Source organism: Mus caroli, unplaced genomic scaffold (genome assembly GCF_978045245.1).
Source record: "Mus caroli unplaced genomic scaffold, Mus_caroli_1 scaffold_3, whole genome shotgun sequence".
Classification (NCBI taxonomy): Eukaryota; Metazoa; Chordata; class Mammalia; order Rodentia; family Muridae; genus Mus; species Mus caroli.
In genome coordinates, this window is record NW_028227258.1 from 64,837,920 (window position 1) to 64,858,223 (window position 20,304).

Sequence of the window (20,304 nt, forward strand, 5' to 3'; positions counted from 1 at the left end):
GGAAAACACAAATAGCTCCCCTGGATCGGATGAGAATGGGATCTGGGCCTTTCCACTGGTTATCTAACACATCAATGCGGTCTCCAGGAGAAATGGCCACGATACCTCGGGGTGCAGAACACACAATCTTAACTTGTCCCTCATAATCTGAGTCTATAAATCCAGGATGTATCACCAATCCTTTCAAGGCAGAAGAAGTCCCACCCAACAGTAGACCCACTGTATCCTTCGGTAAGGGAACACTAAAATCTGAGGGAATAGGTTAGCATCCCATTTGGGGTATAAGAATTACTCTGGAGGTGGCACAGATGTCCAATCCTGCTGAATCCGGAGTGGCTCTCCTAAATGGAAGATGTGCTTACAGGATCATGGAATGGTCCGGATCCCGTGTTAGCCTGGGGGAGAGGGTCTGTTTGCATGTTTCCACAGAATCTTGCAGAGCCAGTGTGGGTTCCAGAGCAGGTAGTGCGACGCTGTCAAAATGAAGAAGCTGATCTTGCTGGTGATGAGCACGTGTCTGCCCCTGATGGGTACAGAAACCAGATGGGGGATACTGTCAGTGTTTAAATTGGACTGCAAATTTTGATGGCAAGATGAATGAGCTTCGCTGGGCAATTGTTATCGTGAATTCTACCGAAGTGGATCCTGGCTTGGCTTTGGGAAAGAATGGACTGGGATAGGTGCCCTCGCTGTGGCCCTTGTTTTGGCATGCATGTTGTGTGTTTGGTGTATGTGTCAGTTGCGGAATGCCCAGGTCCACACTGCCGCAATGGTGGTGCAAGCTCTTGCCACAGTGGAAGCAGGGCAGTCACCTCAGATTTGGCTTGCTGACATGAAGAGTGAACAATGAAGCCATCACTCTGTAGGGTTGTACGACTAAGCACTGCACAGAGGTTAGTCTGGAAGCTGTTTGACAATCTCTGGGAGGTATGTCTGATTGCATGAGGGTTGAGTGTCCTAGTGTCCTTCCCCTAGGAAAAATGGCATGGGAGCAGGTCAGGGTTGCTCTGGGTAAAAACCTGTGAGCCTAAGAGTCAATCCTGTACATGGCCCCTATTTCTGCACACTGGGGATCAGACCTCTATCTTCACCTACAGAGCTTGTTCAAAAAAAAAAAATATATATATATATATATATATATATATATATATTAAAGGGGGAATTGTGGGAAGCCATTCCGGACTCCCTGGCCAGCCTGATGGAAATCTATTTCAGGCAGTAAACAAGAACATATTTGGTGGATGGCACTCCCCTAATCCCTGATTGGCTGAGGAAGCCTGCCTGGTGAGGTGATGTGACCTGTGGTGATTGGTGGGGGCATGGTTGTGACTGGAGTGGAAAAAAACACTTGTAACCAGAGAGGCTGGGGGATTTGAAGAAAGAAGCTGCCTGAGTAAAACTGCTTTAAGAACCAGTGGTTGCGTTTTCCTTACTAGTCGAGTTGGACACAACAGTTATACTCCCCAAAAGATCTAGACACGACTGATGGTCTAGATGGATGTGGGAGGGGGAAGATAGGCTGTGAAAGATGGGAGAGAAAAGTCGACATTTCACCATTTAAAGCTACCAGGAAGTCTCTGGCTATGGAGGATGACAGGTGGGGTCTCTACCAAGGAAAACAGGATTGGAGAAAATGGGCCAACTCGTTGAGATCGGTTCAGACTCAGCTTATCTCCACCCTTCTGGCAATTTGCTGTAAGGTGAATTGTAATGGGTCAAGAATCGCACTTCATAACTAGTTGAACACAGCAGCAGAAGCAGCAGCAGCAACAACAACAAGAAGATGCTTCCAAAATCGTAAAGAATAGGGGGAGCTGGAGAGATGGTTAAGAGCATTGACTGCTCCTGAGGTCCTGAGTTCAATTCCCAACAACCACATGGTGGCTCACAACCATCTGTAATAAGATCTGATGCCCTCTTTCTGGTGTGTCTGAAGACAGCTACAGTGTACTAAAATAAATAAGTAAATTAAAAAAATTGTAAAGAATAAACTAAAGCTGTGGTTCGAAAAAGTACCTCAAGACCAAAAAAGTTCCCAAGTCTGAGTTGGCCGATGCCCAGAGTCTCCAGTGGTTTATACTTGACCTGGTCATGGGGGGAGCCTCAAACGAATGCAATCCACGCTGCGGACGCACGGCTTGGCTTGGGTTGATATGTGGTTAAAAACAAAAACAAGCAAACAAACAAAAAGCCAAATATCTTAACTTGTAAGGTGATTAAGTACTGGACTTTGAGTTGCACAACAGCCGGGACCCGAGGGGCCCCTCTGGGTCCTGGGTCGGAGACACTGAATCAGGGCTTGTGAAGGCAAGTCACTCGAAGTCTGGGGAGGAAGCAGCAACAAAGGAAACCTAGAGCGCAGTGGCAAAGGAAGAGCCCTACACTTCTGAGTGGAATAGACACAACGAGCTTTTTTCAAGGGATAAGAATAGTAACGGTTGCTGGCACCAGGAAAAAAAAGAGAAAGAAAGAAAGAGAAAAAAAAAAAAAAAAAAAAGCCACGCTGCGGCCCTTCGCTTCCCAGAAGCAGGATTTACGTGCCCAGAATCTGGGTCATACCCAAATGCCCCGGATCCTCCGCCCAAGAGCACCGTGGCCCCTCGGAGGACGACACGTATGCACAGTTCATGAACTTGAACCTTGGTTAGGGGCAGGATTCTGACCCAGGGACCTGTGCGTCCTCATGGACGCAAACTTCTAAGACAGGGCCACTCAGACGCTGCTGTCTGTTTGTCTGAGGGATCACTGGCGTGCCGTTTCAAATTTAAAATGCCTTTAGAGTTCATGTTAGAACTTGGTAGGGATAGCAGGTAAACGGTTCTCAAGCAATCTCTCAGAGGACCCCCTCCCAGGTGGTTTCCGTAGTGTAGTGGTTATCACGTTCGCCTCACACGCGAAAGGTCCCCGGTTCGAAACCGGGCGGAAACAAGCAGTCTTTTTTCTTATTAGTCTCTCTCACAGAGATGGTGGTTTTAGATACTAGATATTTGGTGCTCCAAGTACAAGAGTGAAAGGCCTGATTCCCCAAAGCCTTTGGAGCTTTTGCAAACTTAGAAGGGGTCATGAGGGATCCACCTTCACGATTAGATCTAGATCAGTGTCCTTAGACAGAGAAAATCGCAGAGAGAGGTCCCTCCCGCTCTGGGAGGTCTGCTCTGTTGGAAGTAGGAGCCACAGCTGGTATGAAAGAAACCACTGCAACTGTTTAAAGCGTAAGTAAGCTTTGGTATTTCGTCATGATAGCCTGAGCTGATTAAAATCCTCTGTTTTGGCACTAGGGAAAGTTCGCTTCTCTAGTGGGTTTTAGTACTGGTGAGAGGACTAAGAGTGGGCTTAGAAAGAAGGGGGCCCTGTTAGGGCATAGTCAGCAGCCGGAGTGTGCAGATGAAACGGCGCAGGGCTTTGGGGGCCGAGTGTCAGCTAAAAGATGGTCTGCTTGACTGGACACTACAGCGTCGTGTGGATGTCTCGAGCAGTGCGTCGTCATATGAAAGTCGCTCCAGTCTCTTACACAGAGGAACTGAGAATTATAATGGCGTTTGGGTAGGAGGGGAGGTCGTAATCTTCAGTCGATTTGAAGATAGACGAGGCTTTTACTGCATCCACAACAACGTTCCTATTTAACTGGCAGGGGAGATACCACATTGTGAGAATGAGTTTAGTCCCAAGTGTCTGTCTATTCAAAGGATGACCTCTGTAGACTGGCCCATGACCCAGTGCACCAAACTGAGGCACTCGACGACTGTGGGGGTCTCCTCTCTGCGGACTCTGGCTGCTGGGACCAGAAGGAAAGTCACATTCTAGTCTGGATGCAATGGGTCATTCTTTTAAGTCCAGCACTTGGAAAAGCTGAGTCTGAGTTTGAAGTCAACCTAAAAGAGGCAGCTACGCTGGGCACGTTAGCTTTCTCCCATGGTCTCTCTTCACTTTCTCTTAGACTTCGCACTTCAAGGCTGATTCCGTTTAATGATGTTTCTTTCTTCTTTTCTGTCACCCTCAACCCCTTCCTTTTGACACGCAAGCAAGGGGAGCAGAGCGTCCGCAGTCCTCAAGCGCTCGCCCTTCTCACTGCTCTCTATTCAAAAGCCGGAACAAGAGAGCTGGTGCGGTTTAAGTTGCTATTTTCTGCTTTATGGAGACACACAGAAAAATCCAAGGTTTCTCCTGACCAGCACCCGTGGCATGGGGCCTCCCTCCTACTCCAGCCCTACTTGGCTGCGACCCGTAGGGTAGCAAGCGAGAGCTAGGAAAAGGCGAGAGAATTAAGAGAGAGTCGCTTTGTAGTTTCATGAGGTCCCACTTGTCAATTCACACCAGTCAGAATGGCTAAGATCAAAAATTCAGGTGACAGCAGTTGCTGGCGAGGATGTGGAGAAAGAGGAACACTCCTCCATTGTTGGTGGGATTGCAAGCTTGTACAACCACTCTGGAAATCAGTCTGGCGGTTCCTCAGAAAATTGGACATAGTACTACCGGAGGATCCAGCAATACCTCTCCTGGGCATATATCCAGAAGATGTCCCAACCGGTAAAAAGGACACATGTTCCACTATGTTCATAGCAGCCCTATTTATAATAGCCAGAAGCTGGAAAGAACCCAGATGTCCCTCAACAGAGGAATGGATACAGAAATTATGGTACATTTACACAATGGAGTACTACTCAGCTATTAAAAAGAATGAATTTATGAAATTCCTAGCCAAATGGATGGACCTGGAGGGCATCATCTTGAGTGAAGTAACACAATCACAAAAGAACTCACACAATATGTATTCACTGATAAGTGGATATTAGCCCAAAACTTAGGATACCCAAGATTTAAGATACAATTTGCTAAACGCATGAAACTCAAGAAGAATGAAGACCAAAGTGTAGACACTGTGCACCTTCTCAGAATTGGGAACAAAACACCCAGGGAAGGAGTTACAGAGACAAAGTTCGTAGCGGTGATGAAAGGATGGACCATTTAGAGACTGCCGTACCCAGGGATCCATCCCATAATCAACTTCTAAACGCTGACACCATTGCATACACTAGCAAGATTTTGCTGAAAGGACCCAAATATAGCTGTCTCTTGTGAGACGATGCCGGGGCCTAGCAAACACAGGAGTGGATGTTCACAGTCAGCTATTGGATGTATCACAGGGCTCCCAATGGAGAAGCTAGAGTAAGTACCCAAGGAGCTAAAGGGATCTGCAACCCTATTGTTGGAACAACATGATGTACTAACTAGAACCCCGGAGCTCTTGTCTCTAGCTGCATATGTATCGAAAGATGGCCTAGTCAGCCATCAATGGAAAGAGAGGCCCATTGGACTTGCAAACTTTATATGCCCCAATATAGGGGAATGCCAGGGCCAAAAGAATGGGAATGGGTGGGTAGGGAAGTGGGGGGCGCTATGGGGGACTTGTGGGATAACATTGGAAATGTAATTGAGGAAAATATGTAATAAAAATATTAAAAAAAAAAAAAAAGAAAAAAAAAAAAAAGAGAGAGTCGCGGAAGTAAGGGAGGAGAGAGAAAGTCGGTCAGAGAAGAAAAATGTGTTCGGAGGGGAAGAAAAACAGGAAGACGGCAGAGAAAAACGAGGCTGCTTAGCTGAACTGCAAAGCCATCTACTGTTTACTGCTCCTCAATAAAGCAGTTTTTTGTTTTGTTTTTCTAAGTAAATGTTTGTAAATTTAAAAACAAAAGCCACTAGAGATAAAGGAATTCGTGTTTGGAATGCTTGGTGGTGGTCTAGCGTGAGCCCAGGGTCACATCGGTTCCGATCTGAGCCCTGGTAGCTTGGTGCCCAATTTTGGGCCCACTGGAACTAACTCATGCGTCTTTTGGTTTCTGATTTCCTTATAATTCGCTCACCCGGTCGGAGAGCAAGCTTTACCTCCGACCGCGGCGATCCTGGTGAGAAGAGAACAGCAGACGCAAGGGGACGAACCAAGAGCCAAGCCGCCGGAGGCACATGCCTTGTTTCTTATAGACATGGGAAGGTACCTTTCCTATGTGTCTCCGTGGCGCAATCGGTCAGCGCGTTCGGCTGTTAACCGAAAGGTTGGTGGTTCGAGCCCACCCGGGGACGTGTACCTCGAGTGGATTACCTCGAGTGGAACATCCACTTTCAGCTTCCAGGTCGTATCTTCCCCTTCATTCTTTTTTAATTAACCAAATTCTACATAATAAGGCAAAACGAAATTCAGACTCTCAAAGTTGTAAGGATATGGACGATGGGACCAAAACTATTATTCGTTAAGCTTTCCTTCCTTTTTTTTTTTTTTTAACAACTAATATCTGTCCCTTTCCCATACGCTTCTGACTTTTAATCCCGTGTTTCATATTACAAACAATAACATCCATTTCTGTGCACACATCTGCGGTTGCTTGTGCAATGGCTTCTGTAGAGTCCTGGAGAGCAAGTTTTCAACGCTTGTGTTAAAGTTGTAAAATCTTGTCTCTTGTTGGCTTATTAGCTGTAATTCCTTCCCTGGTCTTATTGAGTCGTTAACTTCTGGTTTAGCCGGTTTTAACTTATCATAGTCTATCTTCAAGTCCTTCATGGCTACTTGCATTACACATTTTTTTCCCCTTAAAGATGCAGAGTAATTCATCTTTACTAGTTTTGCTTAAAGTCTGATTTTTTTTTTTTTTTTGAGGATGGAAATAACAGGAGTAGTGATGCTGTGGTTGCGGTTTTATTTACATTGGTATTTAAAATGCTACTAGATCTTAGTGTCCATAAGGATTCCCTCGGGCTGGCAGCTGCTTTCACAGGTTATTGTAGTGTGCAGGGCCAGAGAGCTGGCTCTTCCTCCTTGACCCTTGATGCTTGATGCTCCTCCTTCCCCTCCCTACCCCCATCCCCACCCCCACCCCCTGGGTCCTTTAAAGGCACACCAAGGAGCTCTGTATTTTGTGTAGGTGCCATTACTTTTCATCCAATTACTGTTGAAGTTTAATTCTCTGTGCGTAGGTGTGGTTTTCCTCAAGTGTCTAGGACACGAGGCCATTCAGATCCTTAGGTTGGTGGGCTAATCTCATTACAACTGGAAATTTTTCAGTCACTATTCCTTAAAAAGAATTTTTTTTTCTTCTCCTTCAGTCCATTCAGAATCCTCAATTGCTGGTTGGGCTTCTTACAGTCGCTCTACTGCTTACTGACGCTTTCTTTCATCGATCTTTTTTCTTCTGGTTTTCTGAGGCAGGGTTTCTCTGTGGCCCTTCTTTGTGGCCCTAGCTGTGTTGAAACTCCCTTTGTACACCAGGCTGGCCTCGAACTCAGAGACCCACCAGGCTGCAAGCACTGGGGTCAAAGGCATATGCCCTCATGCCTGGGCAAACATTTTTTATTATTTTACTTTGTAATGGCTTCCTGTAGCTTTGCAATCCTAACCTTTCCTCACTTAATTAATTAATTTCTTCACTCCTTTAATTCCATCTGGTTAATTTATTATCTTGGATGGTATTTTAGGCTCTGAAGGTTAATTCTGGCCATTCCAATATTTATATGCTCTATGTCTTTGGACCTGTAAAACAATTAAATAACAGCTTCAGGTTTTTCTCAACTCATTCTAACTTATCAGTTCTGGCCCAGGATTTATTTATTCTCCTCACTATGGGCCATGTTTCTTGCTTTTGTGCATGCCTAGTATCTTAGTTTGGGTTGTATTGCTGTGAAGAGACACCGTGATCACAGCAATTCTCATAAAGGGCAACATGTAATTGGGGCTGGTTTACAGTTTCAGAGGTTCAGTCCATTATCATCATGGTGGGGAGCACGGCAGCCTGCAGACAGACATGGTGCTGGAGAAGTGGCTGAGAGTACTATATCTTGACTAAATGCAGCAGAAGGAGATTGTGTCACACTGGGAGTAGCTTGAGCAGAGAAGACCTCAAAGCCTGCCCCCACAGTAACATAGTCCTCCAACAAGGAAGGCCACACCTCCTAACAGTGCCACTCCCTAAGAGCCAAGCTAATTCAAACCACCACAGGCCTGAGCCTTCTCCAGCTGCTGCTGTCAGTCTCCTCACAGCCATGCCCAGATTAGTGTTCTGCTGAACAGGGAGGGGAAGAACCGCTACCTTCCCTCTTCCCAGTTCTCTTTGAAATATATCACAGACCTATGAATTCTAGCTATCCCTAAGCTAAAATAGACATGTGTGTGAATGATAAATTCCCAAGCAGATTTGGGGATGGGGGGCGTCACAAGGGAAGGGGAGTGGACACAGGAAGACTGGGAAGTAAGGGTGATAGTGACTGGGGTGCATGATGTGAAATTCCTCCCAGGCAGCCTGGGAGTTTGCCTCAAAGGTAAGCAGGTACCATCGGGGTTCCCGTTGCCATTTCCAGTCTTTCAGGATTTGCCAACATCTGCTCCATCTGTGAGCTGCTGGAGCGCATGATGAAGCTGGTCCTGCAGAACCAGAGCCATGGGGTCTCCATGACTTTGGGCAACAGCAGGATAACTAAGAAGAGTCTAAATGGGGGTCCAGTACTGATGGTGTGGCAGAAGGCATAGGCCTCGAACCAGACCAATGACTCATTGCATGAGAAGCTATTAAAACAAACAGGTATGGTGTGTGACACACTGCAGCTTCCGTTGCCACTGTGACAAAAGAATATGTAATGGAGAGCTGGAAAAAGATGGAGGAGCAGAGCAATGACTGGGGGGTAGAACTAGAGATGCAACGGTTGTGATGGAGAGAAGGTTGCTGGGGTGATGGAGGAACAGTCATCAGATGTAGGGCTGGTGGGGTGGTGTGCAGCCTGGAGCTTGTGCACACTCAGCCTCAGAACTTGAAACAAGCTGCCCAACCGCACGACTGCCCTGGTTCTGAACAGCGACAGGATGTTCAAGATGAAGAATGGTCCATTTACTAGATTTGACTTCCTCGAAAGAAAGACCTCTGTGATCCATACTTCTTCCAGAGACCATGCTGGCCCTTGACCCTTGCTTGACAGCCATGTTGATATCCGCAGGCAATACTGCCATCGGAAACCAAGCGGGTATTCACAGTCCATGCTGTTGCCAGAAACCAATATTTGTGCACCCGCTGACTGTAAAGGGCAAGAAAGCTACTCTGGAAGTAGTATCGATGTCTGCAGACTCGCAATACAAAAAGAGGACTGCAGAAGGCTTCGATGACAACCCCTACCTTCACCACAAACCCCACCCCCACCACTCCCCTGAAAACAATAAGGGCCTAGAAAGGAAGCCATCAGAGAACTCTTAAAAAACTGTAACTAGGATGTTGAAGTGTGGCTTTCCACTTTGATGGCTTCTGGCGGGGTTCAGTTGGAGAAGCGTTCATCTTCCCTTGGGCAGCTGTCCACAGGGAGTCTGTCCGTACCCCAGTGAGTATATGGACAACACAAAATGGACTTGGCTTGGTTTTTCCTTTTTTTTCTTTTCTTCCCCTTGCTTCTCTTTCTTTGTGGGGGCGATGTCACAAGGGAAGGGGAGTGGACTTGGGAGCACTGGGAGTGATCGTGATCGGGATGCATGATGTGAAATTCCTAAATAAATAATGAAAATATTATGCTGGAAAATATTGCCAAAGAGACTATTTTTTTAAAATTAGAGTATAAAAGCTTGCAAGAGAATGCACCCCTACGGTCACAGGGGCCGATTGCTGCTTCTTGGGTTTAGGTTAAAAAAAAGTTTTTTTAAACATTTGCAGAGTATAACTTGAGGACAATTTTGTTGGAGTTTAAGAGCAAGCGGTACTGTCATTTGCCTTTAATCCCAGCATGTCGGGGGGGGGGGGGATGTGCTTACTACTAGATTAGTTAAGAAATGTATTTCTAACACATAAAGACAAACTGTTGGCTGGCAGCGGTAGAGAATGTTCCAGGAGAGGGTACAACCTGCAGATAACCGCAGCTGTCACACAGTGAGGACCATGCTTTGTGGCTCTCTACCCTTGCGGTGTCTCAGGGATCGCCTTCAGCCACAGCTTCCAATGCTCCTTAAGGTTAAACAATCTACAAGCAAAAGCTGATGAGGGGGAGTTTGAATATAAAGCTCCAGTCTGCGCATGACAGGGGATTTGTAACCGAGCGCAATGGAGCCAGAATAGCAGCGCCAGGAGGCTGTGGTGACCTGACTTCGCAAAAACCGGTCTGAGAATACACGAATTCAGAGGTTCGAACCGAGTATCCGAGAAAGTAGGAGCTCAGTTCCAAATGGGCGTCAAGACACTTGCAATCTCGAAAGTCATCTGCTTGCTTCGGTCTCTAAAAAGAGAGCCGGAGAGCCTTACCAAGAACCGACCGTCCATCCTCCACCCACCCCTAACCCAGCCTTCCTCCAAGGCTGCTCTCGCCCAGCCCCAGTTGAGTCACCGCGAAAGAAGTCACCTCTTCCCGGAGCACTACATCAAAGATGTCTTCTGTTCACTAAAAGCGATCTAGTAAACATTTCAAGGACAGTGTGAATTAGGTATTTCTGCCAAATGTGAAGACTGTCTTTGCAGAATACAATATAAAACACAAGTTGATCATGGAAGTCTGATGGTGGTGGTTGAAGAGGTGACCAGAGTGACAAAATCCATCACCACCAATGATGGTCGTCCATTCTGCTAGGACAACATACTTTCATATTTAAAAAGTAGAAACAGCCAAAGGAACTCTTGTGGGATTTGAGATATTAGAAGATGTCTGGGGCCGGGCGTGGTGGCGCACGCCTTTAATCCCAGCACTCGGGAGGCAGAGGCAGGCGGATTTCTGAGTTCGAGGCCAGCCTGGTCTACAAAGTGAGTGCCAGGACAGCCAGGGCTACACAGAGAAACCCTGTCTCGAAAAACCAAAAAAAAAAAAAAAAAAAAAAAAGAAGATGTCTGGGGCTGGTGAGATGGCTCAGTGGGTAAGAGCACCCATGTCCAGAGTTCAAATCCCAGCAACCACATGGTGGCTCACAACCACCTGAAATGAGATCTGACACCCTCTACTGGTGTGTCTGAAGACAATTACAGTGTACTTACATAAAATAAATAAATATAAAAAAAAAAAAGAAAATGTCTGTGTCTATAAAAATAAATCATATATGCAAAAACAGTAAGGGCGACTGTTTTTCTAGTATGTCAGATTCATTTCATAAATGTGATTTCTGGATACTTTATTTTTTCGGGACCACACTAAGATACAATCTTTTCTGGAAAAGGTCCCACGGATAGGATAGACACCCTGATGTAGTTCTGGATATCTAATAATCCCAGCTAAAGTGACGACTAAAATCAACTTTCACAGCAGCTTAAAAAGAAATTGCACGGAAAAGACATCAAGTTAGCCCTAGGAAATTATAGGCTGTGGGAATACAGGTGTTCTTCATGTGTTTGCCAAATGTATTTGTTTTTAAAAGTTGTGGGGTTTTGTTTTTGTTTGTTTGTTTTCTGTTTTGTTTTGTTTTTGTAGCCCATGCGTGAAAGCACAGGGAATGGAGTGGATGTGGGACGCGTGAGAAGAGCACTTGTTGAGAACGCAGATCTGGAAACAAATGTTTGTAATAAAATGTTGGGGGAGCAGTTGTTGGAATAAATACTACTGGGAAGGCAGGTGGATCACGAGGGGATTTGGTACAGTTTTAAACTAGTCCTTGGGGTTGATGAAATGGCTCAGCGGCTCAGAGCACAGATTGCTTTAAATCCAGGTTCAAATCCAGGAGCCATTTGGTGGCTCACATCGATCCATAATGAGAAACAAAGAACCGGAGCAAGAGGGGGTAAAAAGAAAAAAAAAAAAAAAAGAAAGAAAGAAAAGCTTGTCTGTTTTTTTTCATTGGGGGTTTTAAAACGATTTTACATAGATTTTTACAATTTTTAATTTCTGTCCCGGTGCTTTTGAGTCTTTTCTGCAGCCAAGCTGCCTGCATTCCTTCGGTTCTAATTCTCGTTTCAAATTTCATCCTGCTCATGCAATCGTTAACTGTCCTTATCCAGTTACCGTTTCCCATCCAAGCTCCTACAGATCCACCAGCGGAACGCGGAGTTCCCTTTCTGCCAACGCGCTGCCAAGCAACATCGCCCTCCCAGACCTCAAGCCGAAAAAGCCAGACCAAGCTTGAATCCCATGCGTGGAGCTGAGTCCACAGTTGTGGAAATTCCGACAGGACCTGAATGCAAAACGGTGAACTGAAGTTCAGTATTGTCGAGGCTCCAGAAGCTGCATTGTAGCCTGTACCAGAGAGCAGACACAAGGGAGAGTCTCCGTGTCCAGCTAACATCCGCTAAGTCAGAGACTGACCTGGGGGCCACGAAGCTCAGGTCACCTGAAGACAAAGGAAGCCTGGGAAAGGACCATGAACTTAAACCTTTTATAAGGTCAGGAACGAAGTGAAAGAAAAGTGCTCTTTTACTAGAAGTAAAGAGAGAGGTCCCACCGAGATTTGAACTCGGATCGCTGGATTCAGAGTCCAGAGTGCTAACCATTACACCATGGAACCTACACGCAGTACTGTTCTACATTAGTCCTTAGATGTATAAGAAACGTTATCATCCATTTTCTTAGTTATTAGTTTTGTGCGGTTTTATTTGATCTGCACCGCAGGAAATGAGAAACTGAAGGCAAATCCTCTATTTTCGTAAAACCAGACAAGAGCCCCCATCAAGAGTGACATGGTCTTCCTTCATTTACTACACTTCTCTGTCCTGAGAAGAAATTTCCCCCTCAAAAATAAAAAAAGTATTTCTTTGGCCTGATATTCTATTCCTCCTCTATGGAGTCTCATGGATGAAAGGGTGTGATCTGGGACATCCCATCCTCTTCCTTGGACAACTGGAACCCATGATGGTTCACACAACCCACCGCTAACATACAAATATAACTCTACAATAGGAAGGACTGGAGGGACCTTCCTGGTTGTGTGTGTGTGTGTTTGTGTGTATACATATGTGTGTGTGTATGTATATATATATGTGTGTGTGTGTGTGTGTGTGATTCATTTAGGTTAAGTTTTTTCCTTCAAAAAATTCACACACATGTTTATTGAACGAAATAAGAATGAGTGATCTTTAAGGTTATAAAATTATTAACCTAGATCACACCTCCTGAAATCCATGTGTGCTGGCCAAGCCAGAGACCTGGCTCTGACATTTAAACACACAGTTTTCTGAAAGTTGGTTATTTATTCCATTTTAATTTCCTTATCACAACTGAAATTTTTTATTTTTAAAGTAGATATCATCCAAAGGTACCCAAACCACTCACTGCAGGGCCATAGGATATATGTATCCAAGGCCTCATAAAACACATAGATAAAATTCAACATTATATCTCAAAATAGTAATGTGTGCATATACAGTCAGCCTTGGACTGTTAAAGATAAACCTGTGTTCGTTAAGGTTTTAATTAAAATTTCTTTGATCACTCATTTATAATTGTGGGAAAATGAAGGGAATTTTGCACTTTGCCGGGAAGGGCAAGAGAAAAATCTATAAAGTGATCATAAGAAACAAAACAAAGAGTTATGTTTGATTTTTCAGAATGGAATCTACCTAACTGGAAATTACCTTTCTGATCGGCAACGTCTCTGCTTTGGTTTATAGCCTGGACTCTTTGGTTTGGAGCTAGGCAAACACATAACATCTAACTCTCTAACCCAAGCTAGCATCAAATTCACCTCAGCCTCCAGTGTACTGAGGTCACGGTATGCAGAACCAGCGTGCACTGTTTACACGGGAGCCTCTGGTGAGTTTGCCTGGGACCCCACTTCTCTAGGCTTTCTCAGCCTGACAGCATCTCAGCGAGATAGCACCTCTCAATCACAGCCCACTCACTTCCTAAAATGTGTGTGTGTATGTGTGTGTGTGTGTGTGTGTGTGTGTGTATGTGTTTTGTGCGCGTGCGTGTGTGGGTGTGGGTGTGCGCGCTCATGCGCGCGCAGGTGCCCACAGAAGGCATTGGATTTCCCTAGAGCCGGATTTGTTGTTGTTGTTGTTGTTGTTGTTTGTTTTTTCGAGACAGGGTTTCTCTGTATAGTCCCGGCTGTCCTGGACCTCACTCTGTAGACCAGGCTGGCCTCGAACTCAGAAATCCGCCTGCCTCTGCCTCCCAAGTGCTGAGATTAAAGGCGTGCGTCACCACGCCCAGCTTAGAGCTGGAATTATTAAAAGTTGTGAGCAGCCAACATAAACGCTGGGAATCCAAACCCTGGAAGAACAGTCAATAGATCTCTTAACCATTGAACTGGCTCTCCAATCTCCCCTCCCCCATTTGGAGGTAGCAAGTTGGTCAAAATATTCCCGAATAAAACACACACACACACACACACACACAGCGCCCTTTATTTGGGGTCATCTAGCGAGGAACTCGCGCTGCCGCCACCGGGCAATTAGAGCGGATTAACCCACTAAGGCTACATCCGGATCCTAAAGCGCACATGGGCTCCTTCTCTGGGTCCTGTTGGTCACCCGGGCGTTGCCTGGTCAGCGTGGGGTTCTCATGGGTGGCAGCGGAATTCCAGCATCGGGGAGACGCTGGCGGGTGCGTGGCGCCCACTCCCTTCGCGAAGGGAAGCCCAGCAAAGTAATGTTAACCTAAATGTTCTAAATTTACACCTACCTGAGACTCCTGCTGTCATTTTAAACAGCTTTTTGTCCTCTCTCTCCCGGGCGGACAGCTAAACATCATTATCAGTGGCAGATGGACAAACAAGCCCAAACCGACACCCTTCTCGGGTCTGGACACCCTAACCCTACTGATGGGATATCAATGTTAAACCGTGAGTCTCAAATTCCTTAAACGGATGCGCTCTCCCACCACACCCCCACCCCGACTCCCCTTCGAGATAAAAAGATCCTTATGCCTTTGCCAACCCTTAAACAGCTAAAGCATGTGGCCCCTACCTTTTTGACCTGCAAATTGAGGTGGACTGGGTATCCCGTCGTCAGTGGCAGGAAACCTGAAGTTCAAGTGATTGCTCTAGTAACAAGGTTACCACCACAGAGAACATCAACATAGCCACTCTGCAGCACACAGCTAGTACTGCTACCTTTTATGTTTGAGAGAAGGTTTTATGATCTCACGCTGCCCTGGCTCTCTTCTTTCAACTCTTCCTCCGGAGTGCTGCGGTACCGCACACCGTGACTTTATTATTTTTGAAAAGAGCATATCTTAGTTTGTGCCCTATGTGGCTTACACTTTCCCAATTTTCTTTCTAAAGCAGATCGTTTCCCTGGTTATTTAGTGACCTCTACACGTTTGTTTCTGTAGAGGAGATGTGATTCATGGCCACCTGGTGTATGTTGTGCCTGGCCTGGGCTCACTTGAAGACTGTCATGGAAGACTGTTGAAGAAGAGCCAATGGAGAGAAGGTGCAGGAGACAACACCTGTGAAATGGCCAGGGCCAAGTAGCCCCTGTCTTAGCTGTTCCTCCCATCACAGCTGCTACTGATAAACCAGCATGCTTGGTTTTTCCATCTTAGGCTTGGAAGCCACCTAGTAACAACACACCAGGTTAACTCCTGTTTGTGATTAAACCTCTGTTTCTCAGGGACTGGGCGATGCTCTACCTGTAACCTTAGCTACATATGGCTCTGTACTGCCTGTCCCAGGAAAAAACTATACCTTTGTTTCAAAAAGTTGGTATGACCACCTTACAGCCATGTTTTTGTCTCTGGAGAGTATTATCCCCACTTTGTTATGTTTCTGTAACTCTGCCTATTTGCCAGCCAAACCCCCACTTGGAAACCCCCTACTCCTGAGCTATAAAAACTCTCATCTTCCCCATGTCCAATGCTGATGATCTCTTGTACCCCACTTTTAGCCCGTACACACACCCTACATACACCACACACCCACTACCACCACCACCACCAGCACCACCACATATACCCACTCCACACACCCCCGCACACACACTTTAGTTTATGTAACCATGATTTGGGTCAGTGTTCTTTCTCCTAAGGCTACAACTTGAATTGCTTTGACAAAGATAAAGCCAGACCTTAGCTGAAACTGTGAAAACAAACTTTATTCAGTAAGTACAAAGCACACATGCTGCTGCTGAGACCTGTGCATGAGTACCTGGGTATTCTAAAGGGGAGTGGGGCATCAGAGGGCAAGTCAGAGAAGGGTCAGCACAGGTGAAAATTCACCAAGGGCTTGCCATTGTAAATGCCCATCCCACCAGGCTGCTGGTCTGAGCTCCCTGGGAATAATGCTTTGTCCTCTTCCTGGAGATGCGGTCTCCTGGCCCAGAGTAATTGTCAGTCTCTGGCACACTCTTCCACTATTAAGCACGTTGGCACTGCCTGAAGGACTGCAACCACAGTGACACTTTGACTCCGTCAGAAGGCACCGCTACACAGGGTGCAACTTAGTGTCCTGGATGAATCCTCAAGGCATGGTGTAAGCGTTTTTTCCTGGCCTCATCAGCATCAGTGCTAACATTTGTAAGATCCCCAGGAGGGGACATGTTTGCCTTCCTAAAACACATATATTTACATCACGATTTATACAGTAGTAAAGTTTCAGTTACGAGGTAGCAATGATAATAATTTTATGGGTGGGGGTCACCACTGCATGAGGAACTGAATTAAGAGGATCTCAGCACTCGGAGGTTGGTTGAGGACTATGTTCAAAAAAAGGAGACATAGGGGAAAGAGGGTGAAGTGGAGGCAAAAATGACAGAACTTAGGTGGCTGTAATTGAGGCAGAGGTGGAAAGGGAATGCCTAGGAGTTCCCTACCCACTGCAGGCAGCCCTGTAAACACCAGGATTGACCTCCATGGCCTGCTGAGACTGGGTTGCTCACTGGGGCGCAGAGGCAAGCTAATATCCCTTAGCGTTAGATCCGGGAACCTGCAACTTTCATCTTCCCAAACCTCTACAGGCTGACAGTGCTTAGTGTCTAAAAACCAGAAAGGTTTTGGTTTTCTTTTTTGTTTGTTTTCGGTTTTTTGTTTGTTTTTCCCGAAACCCAGTTGCTTTCCTCCTTCCCTAAGCACAGCTGCAGAGCAGAGCATCTTGTCAGGCAAAGGGATCTCGGCTAAGTCTTCGCCTGGAAAGACTGTTAGGATGCTCGAGATGGTCGGAGAAGAAAGGGAACCAGCATGCCAATTGCTCCCTTGAGCCAATTATCACGGAAGGGACCTGGAAGAGGATGCTCACCACACACTGAGAGCCGTCCTCACTTAAATCACCACGAGCCCGAAAAAGTGTTTCTGCACAAGGTTAGACTGGACTGGAACCCAGGTGAGCTTCCTTGTGGCCTGACCTCAGAGCCCAGTGCACCACCTGGCCCCGGGAAAGATGAGAGGTGGAACAGAGGCTGTAGGGCGCTGGGGGTGGATGTAACCAGACTTGATACCTGCTAGTCTTCAGTTTCTGGTCCAGTCGGCATTTATTTGTAAATACCCTACTTCATGACATGCCATTCAAATTCTGTTATTCCCTGGTAGTCTTGTGACTAGGATTAGGCACTTTTACCATCACGACCCGGGTTCAACCTACATCCTGTCGCTCCCTGGTGGTCTAGTGGCTAGGATTCGGCGCTTTCACCGCCGCGGCCCGGGTTCAATTCCCGGTCAGGGAAGGCCTTTTGACCACAAGAATCCTCCTCAAGGTTTGTAGGCTGTCCTGGAAAAGTCAGCCTCAAGGTTGACTCTCAAAGTTGAAACTGTCAACTCAAAGTTTTTTATTCCAAATAAGTAGCAATTCCCAGGCGACAAACATGCACCTTGGCCATGTACCTATGTGCAGGTCTAAACATATTTTGGTTTTTCTTTTTTAAATGTCTTGTTTCTCCTCGTTTCAGGATAATTCAGTAAGAATTACCAGACATAAAAATAAGCAAGTACTTTGATCTAGAAATTGCTTTTTAGAATTAATTCTTATTATATGTGTAATATAGCCTTGTTAGATTATTATATAAATATTCTAGATAGAGAATCCACTTCATGTGCATCAATTAGGAAATATTTAAATATATATTACTCCACCCACAACACAAAGAAGATGCAATTTTTGAAGGGCTGTTACTGGTGATGGAACCAGTGTTTCAGACAACTTTTTTGTTTTGTTTTGTTTTGTTTTAAAGAAGTTATGTGTAAAGGTGTCTCAATGGCATGTATGTCTGGGAACCACGAGTGTGTGGCTGATACTCTGGATGGCCAGAGAAGGGTATTGGATCTTCTGGATACTAGAGTTAGAGCTGTTATGTGGGTGTGATCTTCTCAAATAGCAGAAGCCATCTCTACAGTTCCCTCACAGCAGTTCTCCATTATTACTCTATGTAAGGAACCCTGCTATAGCTGAGTGTGGGGTGATGGTACCTAACTTTAGTCCCCATTCTCTGGAGGCATAGAGATGTGGACTTCTGTGAGGTCGAGGCTGGCCTGGTCTACAGAGGGCTATCTAGAACAGTTAGGGCTATGCAGAGAAACCCTGTTTCAAGAAATTAAATAAAAACAAGTAAATAAATAAATAAATAAATAGAAAACCCGTTCCAATATTTATGTGTTGATTAATGTTCACTTTTAACTTGACTGGATTTAAAAGTCACCATGGATACAATCTCTAGGTGTGTCTATGAATGTATTGGCAGAAAGGTTTAACTGAGGAGAGAAGACCCATCCTAAATGTAGGCAGACCCAGCTATCAGCAAGGGTCTCGATTGAATACAGAGGAGGAAAATTGCTACTCGTCTCTTCACGCTTGTAATGGCTTCACTAGATGCCACATGGTCCTGCTACTATGCATGTCCCACGATGACAAACTATACCCTCAAATTATGAGCCAAATTAAGCCCTACCTTCTTTATTTTTTTTTTAAAGATTTATTTATTTATTATATGTAAGTACACTGTAGCTGTCTTCAGACACTCCAGAAGAGGGCGCCAGATCTCGTTACGGATGGTTGTGAGCCACCATGTGGTTGCTGGGATTTGAACTCTGGACCTTCGGAAGAGCAGTCGGGTGCTCTTACCCGCTGAGCCATCTCACCAGCCCGCCCTACCTTCTTTAAATTGCTGTTCTCAGATATTTTTTAAAGACTTATTTATTTTATGTATATGAGTACACTGTAGCTGTACTGATGGTTGTGAACCATCATGTGGTTGTTGGGAATTGAACTCAGGACCTCTGCTCTCTCTGGCCCCACTCCCTCCGGGCCCACTCCCTCCGGTCCAAAGATTTACTATTATATGTAAGTATACTATAGCTCTCTTTAGACACACCAGAAGAGGGCATCAGATCTCATTGCAGATGGTTGTGAGTCACCATGTGGTTGCTGGGATTTGAACTCAGGATCTCTGGAAGAAGGTCAGTGCACTTAACCGCTGAGCCATCTCAGATATTTGATCACAGAAAGTAAACACTAGGAGCCATGTAATTTGGGGGCAGCCCATGAAGAAAGCACCCCTACCTAGCCTGCTTCAAAATGCAGAAATTTAGTTATAGAAACCTCAATGAGTTACGTAACGCCCCACCCCAGTCTCTGAGGTCCCCAAGTCTGAAGCTTCCTGTTAGAATCCTTCCAGTTTCCCCTTCTCCTGTTACTCGCAGCTTCCCAGAGGCCCACAGCTTTAAAAAACGAAGTCTGTAGAGGCGAGCAGGAGAGGGTTGAGTTTATGTGTCTAGAAAGTGAGACTCTAGAGCTCTGGAACCAATAATTGCGGGGAGGAATTTTTTTTCCAGAATTTTAATATTCTGAATAAGATTTTTAAGTCTTTAGCTGCAGATGAGACTTTCTCAATGCATTTACAGAAAAGTCCGATATGGATATGGATGAGGGATGGGCAAAAAAGATTAGTTATGGGGTCAGCATGTGTCTTAGAGATGCCTGAACCAATCGCACCTCGAAAGAGATGTGTGGAGTAGGATTTACAGATGGTTGTGAGTCACCTAGGGCACTAGGAACAGAACTGGAGTCTTCAACTTTTAAAACAATATTTTTTTGTTCACTTTATATCCCAATCTCTGCCTCCTCCAGCTTTCCCCCTCCCCTTCTCCTCTGAGAAGGTGGAGCCCCCCCTCCCTATCCTCCAACCTGACACAGCAAGTCTCTTCAGGAGGAGGCACATCCTCTCCCACGGGCCAGACAAAGAGGCCAGTTAGGAGAACACTCCACAGACAGACGACAGATTTAGGGATAGCCCCCACTCCAGTTGTTGGGGGATCCACATGGAGACTTTGCTACATATGTGGGGGTTGTGGGGACGATTCAGTCCAGCCCGTGTACTCTCTTTGGTTGGTGGTTCAGTCTCGGAGAGCCAAGGGTCCAGGTTGGTTGACTGTGGTCTCCATGTGGAGTTACTATTCACTTTGTGGGCCTCAATCCTTCCCCCAACTCTTCCATAAGACTCCCCGAGCTCC

The 20,304-nt window shown here is 45.8% G+C and overlaps 4 non-coding genes across 4 annotated transcripts; 3 read left to right on the forward strand and 1 right to left on the reverse strand.

Moving 5' to 3' along the window:
- The first annotated feature begins 2,855 nt into the window (after positions 1–2,855).
- On the forward strand, positions 2,856–2,928 carry Trnav-cac (transfer RNA valine (anticodon CAC)). Its single transcript has one exon. It is a non-coding gene; the product is annotated as a tRNA-Val (tRNA).
- A 3,076-nt stretch (positions 2,929–6,004) lies between these two features.
- Positions 6,005–6,078, forward strand: Trnan-guu (transfer RNA asparagine (anticodon GUU)). Its single transcript has one exon. It is a non-coding gene; the product is annotated as a tRNA-Asn (tRNA).
- Positions 6,079–12,361: 6,283 nt separating this feature from the next.
- Trnaq-cug (transfer RNA glutamine (anticodon CUG)) lies at positions 12,362–12,433 on the reverse strand. Its single transcript has one exon. It is a non-coding gene; the product is annotated as a tRNA-Gln (tRNA).
- A 5,020-nt stretch (positions 12,434–17,453) lies between these two features.
- On the forward strand, positions 17,454–17,525 carry Trnae-uuc (transfer RNA glutamic acid (anticodon UUC)). The gene has a single exon. It is a non-coding gene; the product is annotated as a tRNA-Glu (tRNA).
- Positions 17,526–20,304: the final 2,779 nt, after the last annotated feature.